Source organism: Hippopotamus amphibius, chromosome 3, assembly GCF_030028045.1.
Source record: "Hippopotamus amphibius kiboko isolate mHipAmp2 chromosome 3, mHipAmp2.hap2, whole genome shotgun sequence".
NCBI classification, from domain to species: domain Eukaryota; kingdom Metazoa; phylum Chordata; class Mammalia; order Artiodactyla; family Hippopotamidae; genus Hippopotamus; species Hippopotamus amphibius.
This window is the reverse complement of record NC_080188.1, coordinates 50893187-50911808: the sequence shown is the minus strand read 5'-3', so window position 1 is coordinate 50911808 and position 18622 is coordinate 50893187. Positions and strand designations below refer to the sequence as shown.

At 35.1% G+C, this 18622-nt stretch overlaps 1 protein-coding gene across 1 annotated transcript in view; it reads left to right on the top strand.

Annotated features, from left to right (window-relative positions):
• The window catches only part of ANTXR2 (ANTXR cell adhesion molecule 2), a 143546-nt gene that overhangs the window by 107459 nt on the left and 17465 nt on the right, over window positions 1-18622 (top strand). The gene's annotated exons all lie outside the window — the stretch shown is intronic.

Below are 18622 nucleotides of genomic sequence, written 5' to 3'. Positions count from 1 at the left end.
AAGTTCAAATATCAGCTTTTGAATTTACCAGCTGATTGGCCCTGAGCAAATTGTGTAACCTGTCTGAACCTTTTTATTAAGCATACTTTTTCAACTGAGGCTTTTTATCTGAATCAGAAAACAATTATTTTGTTAAATTATTTTCTCATTCTCCCAAGGATGCTGCACAACTAGTATAAGTTAGCTTATCACATACAATAGATGCCTCCAAAGGTCTTAATGCTCATAGAACCCCCGTTAAGAAAGGCTAATGAGGATTAAAAATAAATTCCACTCCACATATTTTTGCCACTATTTTTCTCATTAATTGAGAAAAAGCTTTGGTTTTGTAAGCTAGAGGTGAATGCCATCAACTAGCAATTTATTTTCTTTAGTTCCACAGATTCTCTCTCAATGAAAAGGAGATTTCTCTGAAGCTAAAATTAATTTATCACATATGTATCTTCTGGATAAAGTATAACTTTATAGCAATAATGAACAGAGAGGACAGGACAGAAATCTGTTTTCAGATGAGCTTATTCACACATGTAATTGTGATATTATGTATACGTTATATTAAGTTTGGAAAGCACCCTTTCTTAGAGTTTTATAATATTGACTGACAAGATACTTAACAGTAGATAATAATTATAGTGCATGCCTATACATTTTGCAATAAGTTGTATTATCACTTAAAAATGACCTTGTTAGGTGAGAAGGAAAGCAAGAGAGACATACAGTGCCTCTTGAGAGCAAGTGGAGTCATGCGTATCAAGAGAAGACACTAAAGATTTATTGTCTGTGGCAAAGGAAACACAGATCTCTGCTTGTGCAATAAATGTTTTTGACATCGCCCACAGTAAAAGGTGATTGGAAGCTGCAGGTTAGAAAATGTTCTGCTGGAGCAAATAATAAACATTTTTATGTTGTTTGTATTTTGAGCTTGCCTTGCTATTTAGTCTCTGTAGGACTTAAAACATGAATGATGGTCATGCCAAACCAATCCCTGTTGTAAATAGGACCTTGCTACCCACATAATCAAATTTACCTAATGGAACCAATATGCAAGAGCAGATTTGGTTATGAGAGGAGGTAGCAATGCAGAGCAGCATAATTATTATTTTTTTCTTCCAATTTCATATTTTGCTTATGAGCACTTTTTCCCCTGTTTACATATGCTAGTTTAAAATAAGACAAATGTGGACAGCCATGTGTAAAAGAAGGAAATTAGAAGATTCTCTAACACCATGTACAAAAAAATAAACTCAAAATAGATTAAAGACCAGAAACCATAAAGCTCCTAAAGGAAAACATAGACAGAACACTCTTTGACATAAACCATAGCAATATTTTTTTGGATCTGTCTTCTAAAGCAAAGTAAATAAAAGCAAAAATAAACAAATGGGCCTAATTAGACTTAAATGCCTTTGTACAGTAAAGGGAACCATCGACAAAATAAAAAGACAGCCTACTGAATGGGAGAAAATACTTGCAAATGATATGACAAATAAGGGGTTAATATCCAACATACATAAACAACTCAATATCAAAACAAACAAACAAACAATCCAATTTAAAAATGGGCAGAAGAACTGAATAGACATTTTTCCAAAGACAAAATGCAGATTGCCAACAGGCACATGAAAAGATACTCAACATCTCTAATCACTAGGAAATGCAAATCAGAACCACAATGAGATATCACTTCACACCTGTCAGAATGGCTATCATCAAAAAGAAGACAAATAACAAATGTTGGTGAGGATGTAGAGAAAAGGGAACCCTTGTACACTGTTGGTGGGAATGTAAATTGGTGCAGCCACTGTGGAAAACAGTATGGAGGTTTCTCAAAAAACTAAAAATAGAACTGCCATATGACCCAGCAATTCCACTCCTGGGTATATATCTGAAAAAAACCAAAAACTAATTCGAAAAGATACATGCACCCCAGTGTTCATGGAATCATTGTTTACAATTGCCATGGTGTGCAAGCAACCTAAGTGTCCACCAACAGATGAATGGATGAAGAAGATGTGGTGTGGAATAGTACACAGCCATAAAAAGAATGAAAATTTGCCATTTGCAGCAACATGGATGGACTTGGAGGGGTATTATGCTAAATGAAATAAGTCAAACAGAGAAAGGCAAATTCTGTATGATATCACTTATATGTGGAATCTATAAAATGCAACAAACTAGTGACTATAACAAAAAAGAATCAGATTCACAGATATAGAGAACAAGCTAGTGGTTATAGTGGGGAGATGGAAGGGGCATTATAGGGGTAGGCGATTAAGAAGTACAAACTACTATGTATGAAATAAATAAGGTACAAGTTTATATTGTACAACATGGGAAATATAGCCAATATTTTATAATAACTATAAAGGGGGTATAACCTTTAAAAATTGTGAATCATTATATTGTACACACCTGTGACATATATTATACATCAACTATACTTAAGTAAAATTTTTTAAATAAAAATAAGACAAATAAAATGACAAATATGACAAATAATCCACTTCACCTGAAATTTGAAGACAGAACAGTTCTAAAGGGAAGAATTGCTTTACCTTAGGATAGCTGTTCTCAGTGGTCTTCTGGCAGAAGTAGGCATCTTACATATAGAAGAGGCTCATAGCAATTTGGAATATTATCTATGTGGCTCTATAAATCTTCACTTTACTGCAAAAAGAGATAACACATTGTGCCCTTTTTACTTATATTATACCTAGATCCTAAGGTTTTAGCATTAGGACTTTAGCTGATAGGACATAAACTATCTGGTATAGATCTTCAGGTAGCATTAATCATCCTAAAAAAGTAAATGCCTTTATTAAAAAACAAAAACAGGGAGGATTTTGTGCTTATTACCTATTACCGTTCTTTTTTTTTTTTTTTTTTTAATGTTGGCTGGTTCATGAGAACTATAGGAAAGCTATATTTCCTCTGAAGGTTCCATAGGAACAGAATAGTGCAGCCTATGTTCAATGACTGATTTTTTTAAAAATAGATTTATTTATTTATTGGCTGTGTTGGTTCTTCCGCGTGGACTTTCTCTAGTTGTGGTGAGTGGAGGCTACTCTTTGTCGCGGTGCGTGAGCTTCTCATTGCGTTGGCTTCTCTTGTTGTGGAGCACGGGCTCTAGGTGTGCAGGCTTCAGTAGTTGTGGCACGCAGGCTCAATAGTTGTGGCTTGTGACTCTAGAGCACAGGCTCACTAGTTGTGGCACACAGGCTTAGTTACTCCAGGGCATGTGAGATCTTCCTGGACCAGGGATCAAACCCGTGTCCCCTGCATTGGCAGGTGGATTCTTAACAACTGAGCCACCAGGGAAGTCCTTCAATGACTGATTGATGTTGCAAAGGCCTAACAACTTGAAGCTCCAGAAATCCCTGTGGAGTTGGTTGAGGCCTCTATTGAAACTGCAACACAAAACAAATTCTCACTTTGCACAATCCTACTTTCTTCACAGAAATAAGGGTTGTTTCTGAAAGCACTCCTCAATAAACATTTTGCAGATGAATATTCATCTTAGTGTGTTCACAGGGGCACATGACCTGACTTATGATACCTGGGGTCCATTCCTGGCTGTACTGTTTGCTCTGTGCCCTTAAGCACATTCTTAGGTTCTCTAAAACTCACTTTCCTTCTTTTAATATTTAAAAAGAACATTATTTTATAATACCACTTACCACACAGGGTTACTGAAGATTAAATGAGATAGTAAAGCAAATAGCCCAGTGACTGAAACCCAGAAAGTTCTTCATAGATATTTGCTGTCATATACTTATTATATTTCCAAAGTTATCAGTCTCTGCTTCTCAATTTCATTGTCACTCTACATATTACCACTTTATATATTCTGCTCTAGAAGAGCTAACATCCCCTGCTTTCAGCTTTAAAAATTTTTATTTCTAAAATTTTTAGTGGGCAAATGTGAGCTATATGTTTATATGTAAGAACAAATATATTAAAGTACAGCCTATTGTGATGACCAGAGTAAATTGAAATCAGGCTCTAGTTGGTGTAATTCAGACCTTTTTGACTGCATGAGTCTCCTTCACTCTATCTTGTTCTGTCAGAAGTATGATGGCTAAACTTTCCGGAGGAAGGCCAGGTGAGCACCACAAAGCACGTCTGAATGACCATAATGCAAATGGATCTAATGAAAACTCAATATGTTAGTTTCAACTTGTTTGAGGATCTCAAATCAGTGGATAGTAGGTTTATTAAGACAAAACATAAAATTGCCTCCGTGGCATTATTTTATGTCGTATAAATACCCTGCTTCATTTTTGTGAAGAGTGTATGAGTTAATACATGTGAAACACTTAGAACATTGCCTAGCATAGAATAAATGCTCAATAAATGCTCACAAATATTTTGAGCCGTAAATAACAGTACATGGGAAATCAATGCACTAATACCAAAGAAATGATATAAGACAGGTGATGGTTGACTTAAAAAATCTGGAAGCTGAAATTGTAAAGGGAATTTTGAGGAATATGATTATTCCATATTGAGGTTAACCTCTGCTATATAACGAAACCTTGGGATATATTCCTAAAAAAGGGATTTCGTATGGGCCTTCTGTACATGTTGCTTAACGTACGTACTAAGTTGTCTTCTCCGTCTCCACCTGTTTGCCTGTTGATCTTTACCTTCTGTGGGTGAGTCTCTGTAGGAGAAATATGGCAGGGGGTTGAGGGAACCTCGCACTCATCACTGAAGTAGCCCTAGTGTGAACAAGTCTGTCTCCAGCAAAGCCATTTGAAGCTAAGCCTAGATTCATGAGTTAAATACTTCAGGTAAGGCTTGAAAAAACAAGAATTACCTGTTTGAAAACCACTTATGCTTGATTTTACAGAGTTTAAGAATAGAAAATAGTGGGTTACTGGGCAATTACGAAACAACTCTAATTTTAATTGAACTCCTTTATCTTCCTATTGGCAGGAATTACTCTGTTTGCCGCAACCTCAAGCTCTAGGGAGAAAACACTGGGCTAAGAAGGAAGGAGAATCAAAGGGGCAGGAAACTCTGGCAGCAGGGGCGGACATGCTTAATGTATTTAAAAGATTAATAGCCTATTGAAATTAAAATTGCCAACACAAAGCATATTGTACCAAACTCACAAATGTATGTGTAACAACCATATGGGCTACAACTTAGGCCAGTGGCTTGCTTTTATATTGTGACAGGCATAGAGTAGGGCTCTTTTAAATTCTGAAGGCTGAAAGAAATACCTTTCATTTGTCACACAAATTAGAAATATACACTTAAGTACAAGAGCTCATGTTCACATTATTTTCTTGCAAGTAGTACAGTACATCATTTTCTTGGTGTGGTGCCAGAATACGATACTGTAAAAATCTGAACGTTATTCTGCTACTGCAGCAGTTTAAAATGGTCTTGTGATTCAGTGGTTTTTAATGAGTATAACAGTAGTAATTATTCCTATATATAATACAATATATTAACCACCATGGCTAACAAAGTAGCAATACTTAAGGTAATGTACTTCTCTTTCAGCACTATTCAGATTTTTCTATAGAGACTGAATTGCTTATAGAGAACTTGGCATGAAAATGCAGAAGCATTTTGGATACATTTAATGAGCTTGAGTGTAGAGCTCTCTTCTCTTTCCTGCTTTTCTGTTACTGTTCTGCAGCTCACAAAGATATCCTCTGGAGTAAAATATTTTATGCTTTGTATGAGTAGCACTACCAGTGATGTTAGGCTTTCCCAGCCTCTGGCAGGTTTTAATTAACTGGATTCAAACTCAGAAGTGAATGACACTCTGCCTTCAGACTTAGCAAGAGAATGTGCCATTTTGTTGGCTGTTCTTTCCTTCTGACCATCTCTGTCTAAATGGGCAATAGTAATGTCTATAACCAACCTCATGAAAGCTTTGCAGAGAGTTGAAACAGCAAATTCCTGAAAATGAGGAGTGGATAAGGCAGGCATTTATTAGTAAAAACTAGAATAAAATAGTAACCAGATGTCAAAATATCATTTCTTGCTTTCACTGAAAAGCAATGACGTATTCAAAAATATTAGGGCGTTTTGAAAACACCAGCACGGCGCTAGGCAGCATGGTTGATGTTCAGTATGTATATTTGGCTTAACAGATACTTCATTGCTCAAGTTGTGCTTTGTCAATGACACAGTATTTTGTGATTTCTTTATGTGTGGTTTAGATAGTGAGACAGAAATCTGTTGTTTGAGAATGCACAATCCAGGCAGTATCTCTAGCAGGGTAGGTATGAGTTGCAAATTAGAGTTGGAAAAAGTGGCCCAAGTGAGTGGCAGAAAAGTCACTTTCAGATAGACAATTTTCTGTGAATGTACTATAGTGAGAATTTCAATAAAGATACGTCTAAATGCGTATAATCAGAAACTGGCTGCCCTAGCCTAAACTTTTATGGCTATTGCAAACAATCTTCCAGAGAAGTTCTTTTTTTGCCTTACTTTGTACTCTTTTTAGGTGGTTCTGAGAGATTGGTTTTCAAGGAACTTAACTGAGTCAAGTCAGAGTCTTTTGAAGTTTTCCTATTGCTGGCAATTGCCTCATTAAGAAACTGAAATGGGTACCTTGTTTTCTTAATGCTACTGTTGAGGCTATAGTGATTGATTCCCATTCTTTATAACTGAATTAAAAGCTTAATTAAATGTATGGGTGTTTTTAAGCTGCATAAAATTAGGGCTTATTCATTTATTAATTTCTTAAGAATAAAGCAAAAAATGATCACTAATACATTTTTTCTTCTTTGTAACAAAGATTAAAATGAGAAGTGCCTCCAAGTGATTCAATGAATGCACAGTGAAATTATTCATTACTTGCTGATTTTGTGTCTAGAATTGTGCAGGAGATAGAAAAATAGAAAATATAAAAATAGTTCTTATTCTTGTTGAGTACTAGGTAGGAATGATTGTATGTGCAAAAGTCATTATAATGCAGAATGCAATAAATAACCAGAGCTTAAAGTGAATTATTTTAAATATTGTGCAATAATTTAAAAAATAATTGCTTTCTGATTATTTCATGTATTTTTTTCTCCTTTACTATCTTTTAGGTTTAATAAGAGATTTTTATTTCTTTTGCATCATTCTCCAATCCCTTGAATTGGAGCTTGAATACTGTTGAAATATTTCACTATTTCCTTCCATCAGCAATTATGCCTGAACTTTTATGAGGAAATAAATTATCTTTAAAGCAAAAGAAACTTTGATACAATTAGAAAAATGTGAGAACATTTTGGCTGTTCATTTAGGTTTTAGATGTGTGATTAAGGGGAAAACTTCTTGTATGAGAATCCTTGAAGCAGGATTTTAAAGTACATTTGTCCCTTGGTAGCCAGTATCCACAGAGGATTGGTTCCAGAACACACCTTCGCCTCTGCAGTTACCAAAATCTGTGGATGCGCAAGTCCCTTCTGTAAAATGGTAGCAGTATTTGCATATAGCCTACATGCATCCTCCTGTATATTTAAATCATCTCTAGATTCCTTACTATACCTAATACAAGGTAAATTCTATGTAAATAGTTGCCAGTGCATGGCAAATCCAAGTTTTGCTTTTTGGAACTTTCTGGAAATTTCTTCCAATATTTTCAATCTGAGGTTGGTTGAAAATGCAGAACCCACAGATAGAGAATTGTGGATGGGGGGTGGGGGTTGAATGCAATGCTACCAATTATAGTGCTGATTTAGGAAAGAGGATGGTAATAGTTTTGAAAGAGAATAGCCAAGTTTGATGACAGAAGATCTGAAAATAGCGGTTGAATAGCATTATGTCTTTTAAAAATGTAACTGAATAGAGATTGATTAATATTCCAGCAAAAAGAATGCACCTATGACTAACTAGGTCATTTGTAGTACTTGTTTAAGTGCAATAATTGAAACAACGGAACTCCTGGGACTTCCCTAGTGGTCCAGTGGTTACGACTCTGCCCTCCCAGTGCAGGGGGTGGGGGGGAAAGGCTTCAATCCCTGGTCAGGGAACTAAAATCTCGCATGCCGCACGACGCGGCCAAAAAAAAACTGAATTCCTTTAAAGAGAAGCATCATAATGATACCGGCAATGATGTGGTTACTCCCTACATTTAGGACTGTGAATAACATCTTAATATTAGAATATTTGATCTGTAATCAGGTTGTATTGTACATGTGTCAAATCCTGATAAATCCCATTTTCTTATGACTTTAGAATAGAATCAGAGTTCTTGGTGCTTTTTTTTTTTCAAACAGGTATTTATTGTTTAAGAAGATAGATCGTACTAGAAGCTAAGTCATCTCCTGAGAGTACATCAACTCAGGTGTCACTCTTCAACATGGCTCTACAACAGCTAGACAGCAATAGAAATGCACTACATATTTATGCAGTGAACGTAAATGTTCCTTCCAAAAACAAGTAGCCAGCGTACACACAGGTGGGCAGAGCATCCTCACTCTAAGTCACCTTAGATTCCTGTCCTTTGATTGAATTGTAAACATCTTAAAATTTCTTTACATTACATTACATTCTGTGGCCAAGAGAAATAAGACTTCCTTTCCACTCTATGCCACGTACCTTAGACATGAAAGCATGCATGTCAATGTGCCATCTTGCTCTTTGGTTTCTACTTTGCTTCCTCATGTTCATGTTTGACCCAGCCTTCACCCAAGTTACTGTTCCTTCTGGCATTTCCCCAAGTTTTAGGTCCTCTTTTTTTTCCAGTCCAGCTGGCCTTTTATCTTCTCTTTTTGTGTTCAGTATTTCTCCTTAGACAGTGTGCCCCAACTCCTTGTCATGACTTCATTTTTACATTTGTGGTCCATGATGTGCCACCACAGGTTATTTATAATTTCAGGACCTTTGCTTCTAGTTGAGTAAATTATGTCCTGCATAAAGGTGGAAACTGAGGGACTAACGGGGGCGATCACTGAAATCTAGCCCACTTTGTGCTGCTAAGCTGAGTCAACCTTAAGGAAAGGGTGCCTGTTCTGATTGACCAATGTAGTGCCTTTTTAAAAAAAAGGAACACAATTTTTAAACTCACCACGTTAATGGAGGGCATGCATTTTAATTTTAGGAGCATGTTACAAACCTGTCATTCTTAGCAATGGCCAACACTATTTCGTTGTTTTCTAAAATAGAATGTCCAGAGTCAGTCTTCTGAAAGCACACAAGATGTCACTTCGATGACTAGTGTGTCTCCTCATGAAAGAACCACTGAATAGATAGATATTTCTTTGGTTTGGAACTTGACTAATGAAGGCTTTTTTTTTTTTTTGCTACAGTATCTGCTCTGAAGTTTTATTTAAAACAGTTCTATGCACCAGACTATCTGCCAGTTTATCTCAATTGGACAGAAACAGTAGTATGAACACATGGCATTTATTAGTGTTCATCATGTCTCAGGCATTGAACTTCATGGCATGTCCATAGTTCTCCCACAGACTCCATGAGGCCATGCTGTTGCTGTCCACAATTTATAAATGAGGAAAATAAAGTAGAAAAGATACGTTGCTCCAAGTCAAATAACTCTCAAATGGTAGATTTGGTTTTCAAAGATGGACAGAGACTACATGCTCTTTTCGACTTACTCAAAAGCATTGATAGTCATTTACTGATACTCTTGTCACAGAAATTCTGTTCTACTGTTTTTCTCATACACGTTTTTCATGTGTCACGGTTTATATCTGAGAGAAAACTCAAAATGTTAACAGCTATTTCGCTTCTTCCAGTAATTTGATTCAATGGGAAAGCTACAATTTAGAAAAAGTTAACTTCAGTGTGTGTGTGTGTGTGTGTGTGTGTGTGTGTGTCTGTGTCTGTGTGGAATAAGGTGGGGTAAAATATGTAAATAACTAAGGTGGTAAGTTTTCTTTTAACCCTTTGTTATTGTAAAACAAACATACTTATTAAAGAAAAATTGTACAAGTCTCAGCACAGAGAAGAACAAAGTATCTTCTTATACGTATCACACAAACCAAAACTACTGAAGAAAGTATTACCTCAAAATTTTTCTGAAACTTTTTTAAATGTAGTTGAAACCACACTAATTTCTATCCTGCTTTAAAATTATATCATTATTGTTTTTTATATTGTTATATAGTTTATATGGTAACATTCACATAACATTTTACTAAGCATTTTACTATAGTCAATGTAGGAATCCCCTGTGTTTGGATAATAGTTGGGAAGGGTAGCATTATAACTTATGCAGCAATGATTACTTTTATTCCAAGCTGGTTTTTTTTTGAGGAGAAAATAAAAAGTTTATAATGAAGAACTAGGAAGGAATATCTTTTGCTGAGGAAAATGCATCATTCTTTTATTAAGAATTGTCATGAGCCATTTAAACAATCATAGGAAGAAATTCTTTCTGTCCTGCTGTTGCAGCCCCTCTGGAATGCCTCCTTCACTAATCTTGCTGCTCCCTCTAGATTGAATCAGACCTTTTTCTCTTCTTGGTAGCATTTTTCATGAAACAAACTTAACTCTCGGGTAGGCATAGGTGGGATTACTAAGCACAGTTAATTTTATTAATGTTTTGCTGGTATTTAAAATTTACCTAAGTATGAATATTGAATATCTTAGTTAATTTACCAAATAATAGATATTTTGTGAGCACTCTAAATTTAGAGTATGGTGATATGACTTGGTCTAAAAAAAAAAAAAAGAAGAGAGATAAACTATCCTCAAAGTAACATTATTTCCAGCAGTTTGCAAGAAGTTTGAATGGACCTCAGAATACTGTTATTTAACATGTAAGCCTATGTTACACATGAGTGCTTTTTTCGCTCCTTTTTTCTTTAATATTAATTCAGTAAACAATTTATTACTTTGCACTGAGACAAGGGAACAGGTAGATCAAGTATCTCTCCTGGTGGAGGTTAGTTCAGGAGACAGACAGAAAACAAATATTTAAAATGACTATGAAACGTGAAGTCCTTTGAAGAGTGGTACGAATGAGGGTAGTGAGGCATATTTTGGTATATTAATAGGCAAATGATAATTTCAGGTAGCAAGAGCTATAAGAAAACAAAATAATGTAAGGAAATAGAGAATGGTTGGAAAGAGTCTACAGATACTTAGATGCACATCAATTTGTGAATGGCATTCAGACAGTTGCAGGAATTAGATTATCCTCATTTAGTGTTATTTCTAAGGATATATCACTTATCTAAATACCATCTAAATTAATACATTTGTGGCAAATAAAACAAATTACATATGCTCATTTGCTCAAGAATATCTATTGTTGATCTGGGAACAAATAGTGAGCTCTCACATTGCAGCTTTAACCTTGCCAATCACAGACTTCCTGTTAAGTGCACTGCAGTTATTTGGAACCTTTTCTGGGTTGGCGTTGGCATTCTTTTGCTAGATTACATTTATGCATTAGTACCATCTGTGCCTGCTGTACCTTCTGTGAGTGAGCCCTGGCCAAATGACTGGCATTTATCTGAAAGTGGAGAGAGAGACAGAGAGAGAGAGAGAGAAAGTGAAAGAAAGAGAGGGAGAATAAGAAAGATCCTAGAGCATTTATTTTACTCACTGTTGGCACAAGTGCAGTTTAGGAAAGGATAAAATATTTGCAGCTGGTGTCCCTGACTTCAACCCTTAAAAAGTTAACTCTACTCATTTCCTTTCTCTTAAAAAAAAAGTATATATATACATATATATATATAATGGGTATTTACTTTCAGCCTGTGATATGCAAACGAGGTTAAAACCAAGTATTTAAATAAGGAAATACAACAAAGCACATTTGCAAAATTTTCAAATTGAGAAAAATTATGTGCAATTTGAATATATGTGCACTTCTATGACAGAGAATATACATAATGTAAGTTTGGTTTTGTTGATTAGATTTGGTAGCCTGCTTGAATTAAACTATTTAGGTAAATGTGTTGAAATCGAGACAAGAATATTACAGTCACATGCAGGAAAAGTATGGCTCTATATGGAACATATAATCAGGGTACTGAATTTATTCTGTAGAATCTTTCTGAGATTATATTATTTTAAACTGTATTGTGTTTCAATATAGATCAGCAACGTTCATGCCTAAAACATGCTTTAGAGCTGTAAAATGGAAATAAACAATTCTCTGATCAGTAAAAACAGATGTGGAAGAGTCCTAGCTCATTTACGCTATTATCTATTTTTATCTTATACCTACTTTTAGTGGACTTGGTTATCTGGTTTTCATACCTGTGGCAAATTAGAAGCAGTACAATAGAATTGGGGTGGGGAGCTGTGAAAGATGGATACATCACAGTAATGAGAGGTAAGAGTTACAAGGAAGAGAAGGAGAAAGCTGATGGACACAAGACTCCGACAAACACTGCAATCTGGAGTTGTTTAATGTAAGAAGCAGCAGCTTCACATTCCCCAGAATGCCCTAAGGACATTACTGGACTATAGTCCTGGTATAATCATCGATATTCATTACAAAGCTTTGTCTTGGATATGAAAACGTAGTGTAGGAACAACTCAGTGTAGGAAGATAGAAATGTGAGTATGTTATTGAAAAGAGTTCCATCCTAAATGGAAAGTATATAAAGTTGTAGGACTTAATGTAGTTGATCCACACCTGTCCTTACATACTGGTTTGTATTGTGCAAGTGCTAAATATCTGAGTTCATTTTCTATGTTGTAAATAGGTATGGTCTCTCTCATATAAGTTCCCTTTGAAAATTTTATAATTCTTTTCATAATGTACTTCAGATTTAATTTATAATGTATTTAATTTCTGAATTCTCACTGGATTTAAGTTTCATAAAGGTAGGGATTTTTCCTATATTCCCATCCAGTAAAATTTCATCATCGCTAATGTAATTTTAAAAGATGTATGCATGTATACATATACACAGAATATAGAATTTTATTAGTGCTTTAGTGGTGATGATTATGGGTGTTGGAGGTTGACTCTCCTGGGTCCAAATCCTGGAGCTGCTCTTTACTTGTGATGAACTTTTGAGTAAAAGATTTGCCTTCTGTAGTTTCCTCATCTGTAAATTCAGGATATTAATATCTGCCACATAGGAGTGATGATTCAATAGCCCCAGTGCCTACAAAGCCCTTAGTAAAGCACTTGGTATAGAAGGACTAAATTGTATAATGGTTGGTCAAAATTATCATTGCTGTTGTTGTCAGAAAACTGTTGGTTATATTCATGTGGAATATAGTTGGTTATGGTTCAAATTATATTTTTAAAAGTGATTGTAATTGGTTTCTCTGCTTTACTCTTGTATGTATATTTCACCACATATCAGTTTGGAAAGGTCTTCAGAGTCGTAGTGGTATTTCAGAGTTAGCACTAGGAGAAAGAACTGCCATAGTAGTTGCTCCTGTCTGAGGCACTGGGTCCTGTCTCATTTGGAGAAACTAGTGGTGGCAGCAATTCTAAGGACAATTGATGAAAGCTTCATTCTGTAATTAACAATGAGAATCTTTACATTTTTGTCTTTGATGGCCAAGTCTGTGAGCCCAGTGGTTGTCACCTGTGTCCACCAGATGGTGGGCAAATAGGGGAGAAGGGCCAACTTGAATGACTGAGGGAACAGAGCAGAGGCTGAGGGAAAACCAGCAGCAACTTTGTCTCCCAGTCTCAGTTATCAGGATAATTGTTCCACTCTGAATTACTTATTCCCAATGATTGTGTACAGTCAAGACTTGAACTCTGTTAGTGTTCTACTGGGATTAGGATAGTAATATATCTAAAATAGAATTTTGAGTTAACTTTTGAAATGTCAAATATTTTCTTGGCTATGTCTTGCAGAAATACTTAGTAAGCAAGAATTATTTTTTTCATGCCATCATTAAAATGAATTGACTATCATGACAAAATAATTATGATAAATACATATATAAAGAGAACCACATAAAAGTAGTATATGTCTGTTATATCTTTTAAAATAAATTAAGAAATATTTTTACTTAAACATATCTTGCATATCCCTAACAGTTATTACTGGTATGTGAGAACTTTTTGATGTTTTTATATCTTGAATTCATCTATCATTATAATCTAGAAATTATGATAATATTTCAGTTGATTTTTAAATCCTGTAAATAATAATTCTTTATTGTGGTAAAATATATATAACATGAGATTTACAGTTTTAACCATTTTTAGGTGTACAATTCAGTAGCATGAAGTGCATTGACATTGTTGCATAGCCATCACCACTATTCATCTCCAGAACTTTTTCAACACTCCCAACTGAAACTGTGTACCTATTAAACAATAACTCCCCATTCTGCCTTCCCCCTAGCCCCTGGTAACCATTATTTATTTTTCTGCCTCTATGAATTTGACTATTTTAAGTACCACATAAAAGTGGAATTATACAATACTTGTCCTTTTTTGTCAGCCTTATTTCACTTAGCGTAGTGTTTTTAAGGTTCATGCACATTGTAGCTTGTGTCAATTCCACTGTATGTATGTACCACATTTGTTATCCATTCCTCTGTGGATGGAAATTTGGGTTGTTTCTACCTTTTGGCTGTTGTGAATAGTGCCACTGTCAACATGGGTGTACAAATATCTGTTTGACTCCCTGCCATCAATTCTTTGGGGTATATACTCAGTGGATCATATGATAAGTCTATCTTTAATTTTTAAAGGAACTACCATACTATCTTCCACAGTGTACTGTTTTACATATCCCTCAGCAATGCATGAGGATTCCAATTTCTCCACCTCCTTGTCAACACTTGCTGTTTTCTGTTTGTTTGATAATAGCTGTCCCAAGAGTTATGAAGTGCAATAATGACTTTTGTTTTTTAGCTTCTACTTTTCCACTTATTTTTTCCCATTTGTAAACAGGTGATATGTACTTCCAACTGAAGTATTTTGCTTAGCATAGGAATACAAAGACAAAAGACTTATATGATAAGTTATGGTAACCTCATAGTGGCTTTTCCATATAAGAAACACAGTTGGACTTCTTAGTTCATTTAAAAATATCTACAGACATGTTATGTTTAGCTGTCTCCACATTTGCTGAAATTGATATATTTTAAAAATAAAATAGTTACTTTCACATGCAAGTCTTTACAGATCTTTAAAAGTTCTCATTTTCCTTTCTAAGCTTAAAATCAAATCTCTTTATTTGCTTCAATATGGCAACAGTCTCACTCATCTTTGCAGCCACATAAGCTAGAACTTCTAGATGGAAGTTGACATGTGGTTTGTAAAGCGGTAAGGTTAGAACTACAACCTTCGGACATCAAGTTAGACACACTCCTATCTTATTGATAACATGGTTTAATAAACTTTTCTTAATAGACATGATTGGGATTGCTATGCTTTGGGAACAAATATTCTGGTTAACTAAATCCTCTAAAAAACATGCACAAGAAAATATGAGTGATAAATAGATTATTAATTCTTAAACAAATTGGATTCAAATTGTCAGTGAAAAATTTTGGTCGATTTGTTCAACACATATCAATCACTGTATTCAGCAGACCTTTGTCCATCTTGAAAGTTTTCCAAAGCCATTATTTTGAATCAATTTTAGGTCTACAGTTCTCCCGACGTAAAGCACATAGGACATTGAAATGATTGTTTAAGAACACACTGATTGGTGGTAAATAATTTGTAAGATCATTTTATTAGGTAAAATTTGTCTTTTTCCCATAAAAGTGAAAAGCGACAAAAGAAAAAATGCTTTAAAAATTCTTCTTATCTAGAGAACAGCTGAAGGATTTTAAATTTTTCTTTGCCCAGTACTGACTTGTTCATGGTCATCACCTCTGTAATAATGCAGTTAAGTGGATAGATGGAAGTTGTTACACTGGTAGTACTTGCTGGTTACTGCTAATTAATTTATTCACTGGCTGATTTGTAAAGGTGGCATTTTTAATATTGCTCAATAATAAATGACCCTAAGTCACACAAAGGGAAGGACTCTTTTGATCTAATCCGTTCAGAATATGCGATGAATTTTGTAGAACCTGAACAATGAGATATCAACTGTGGAAATTTTAAGTCCCGAAGGTTAGTATGATTATAGCAAAGAGATTATATTTTTGTTGGTTCTGAGTCTCAATAACCTGTATGATTTGAAATTACTATAAAGTAATATTTGTGCCTGGATTTCAGATTTGCTTTTTCTTATTTCCATATGCTCTGTCTTAAACATATGTTAAGTTGTATATTTAAAGCTGGAAGTACCAAAAAGCCCACATAAAAATATGTTTTCTTCATTATCAGAGGCTTCAATGCCATCATCATTTGGAGAAAAAGAGAAACAGTGAATATAATTTAAGTCTGTAAAACAGACTTTTAATAGCACCAAATAGGAGGAACATCTGGCTTTCTTTTTGCAAGGTGCATTGATGGATGTTGTCAGTAGAGACTGACTAAAAGTGCTGATATGATTGTCCAGGTTTGGGGCTTGCCAGTACAAGCATATTTTATTCATTCAGTCTTGCCTAAGTTCCAAAGATAGTTGCTGACTTTGATGAAAAAATACAATGATATAAATTTAGAATGACCCATCTTACACATTGAAATCTAAAAATGTGCTGCTGCAGTTGGATTTTTCTCAGGGATGCCATTCAAACCACACATTACATTGTCATCTCACATAGCCTTCCTATCTGTGATGGTGGGATGCTAGGTTAGAGTATGACAGCTCGGCACAGCTTTCATTGTGGCGTTGTATTGATGCATAAATACCAGCACCTCTCTTTTGTTTCAAAGAGACATTTTCCAGTGGCAGGATTCTGGAATTTAATTTTCATTGCCATATTTTAAAAGTGTGACAAAGACTGAACTTAAAGAAGACAAGCTTTATGAACACTAGATTTTTTGCAGTTGTGAAAGGTAGTTTCTTGCCTTTTCCTTTCGTGTTCCTGACTCTGAAGAATGTTCTGTGTACCAGTTCCTGCCATAGAATTAATACTTTTCTAGTAATCTCTTACCAAAGGAAAAACAACTCCAATAATGCATTGTAGATTAAAGACTTTGTCATTAATTTTAAATAAGTAGTAACTGAATTGATTCATGAAGTTATATTTTATTCTTTTAAAGAATGTTTTCATTCTTTTTAAGCCCAAGTCTTTACTTGTTGATAAAGAGTTCAGGATTGTATATTTTGGAGATTAATCCTTTGTCCGTTGCTTCATTGGCGAGTATTTTCTCCCATTCTGAGGGCTGCCTTCTTGTCATGTTTATGGTTTCTTTTGCTATGCAAAAACTTTTGTTTCATTAGGTCCCATGTGTTTATTTTTTATTTTATTTCCATTATTCTAGAAGGTGGGCCAAAAAGGATCTTGCTTTGATTTATGTCACAGAGTGTTCTGCCTGTTTTCCTCTAAGAGTTTTGTAGTGTCTGGCCTTACATTTAGCTCTTTAATTCATTTTGAGTTTATTTTTGTGTATGGTGTTAGAAGTGTCCTAATTTCATTCTTTTACATGTAGCTCATGCAGCTTAATACCAAAAAAGGAAATAACCCAGTCCACAAATGGGCAGAAGACCTAAATAGACATTTCTCCAAAGAAGACATGCAGATGGCTAACAAACACATGAAAAGATGCTCAACATCACTTATCATTAGAGAAATGCAAGTCAAAGCCACAATGAGGTAGCACCTCACACCAGTCAAAATGGCCATCATCAAAAAATCTAGAAACAATAAATGCTGGAGAGGGTGTGGAGAAAAGGGAACCCTCCTGCACTGTTGGTGGGAATGTAAATTGGTACAGCCACTATGGGAAACAGTTTGGAGGTTCCTTAAAAAACTAAAAATAGAACTACCATATGACCCAGCAATCCCACTCCTGGACATATACTCTGAGAAAACCATAATCCAGAAAGAAACATGTACCACAGTGTTCATTGCGTCATTATTTACAATAGCCAGGACATGGAAGCAACCTAAATGCCCATCAACAGATGAATGGATAAACAAAATGTGGCACATATTAAATGGAATATTACTCAGCCGTAAAAAGGAACGAAATTGAGTTATTTGTAATGAGGTGGATGGACCTAGAGTCTGTCATACAGAGCGAAGTAAGCCAGAAAGAGAAAAACAAATACTGTATGCTAACTCATATATATGGAATCTAAAAAATGGTACTGATGATCCCAGTGACAGGGCAAGAATAAAGATGCAGATGTAGAGAACGGACTTGAGGACACAGAGTTGGGGGGCGAAGGGGAAGCTGGGATGAAGTGAGAGAATAGCATTGACATATATATACTATCAAATGTAAAATAGATAGCTAGTGGGAAGCTGCTGCATAACATGGGGAGATCAACTTGATGATGGGTGATGACTTAGAGGGCTGAGATAGGGAGGGTGGGAAGGAGTCATGGGAGGGAGGGGATATGGGGATATATGTATAGATACAGCTGATGCACTTTGTTGTACAACAAAAACTGCCACAACAGTGTGAAGCAATTATACTTCAATAAAGAGCTTAAAAAAAAAAAGAGTTCAGGATTAACTAAATATTAAACTTTCACATTTGTCAGCAAATGTCATCTATTTTAAGAGAGTTTTAAAAATATGTGTTTTGGGAAATCTGTCTTGAACTTTGCTATATTGTTTTCAAATCTAATGATGTTAATAATCAGAAAATGTAGAATAGCTCCTCCTGGTACATAACTTGGTCTCTGGAATTTTT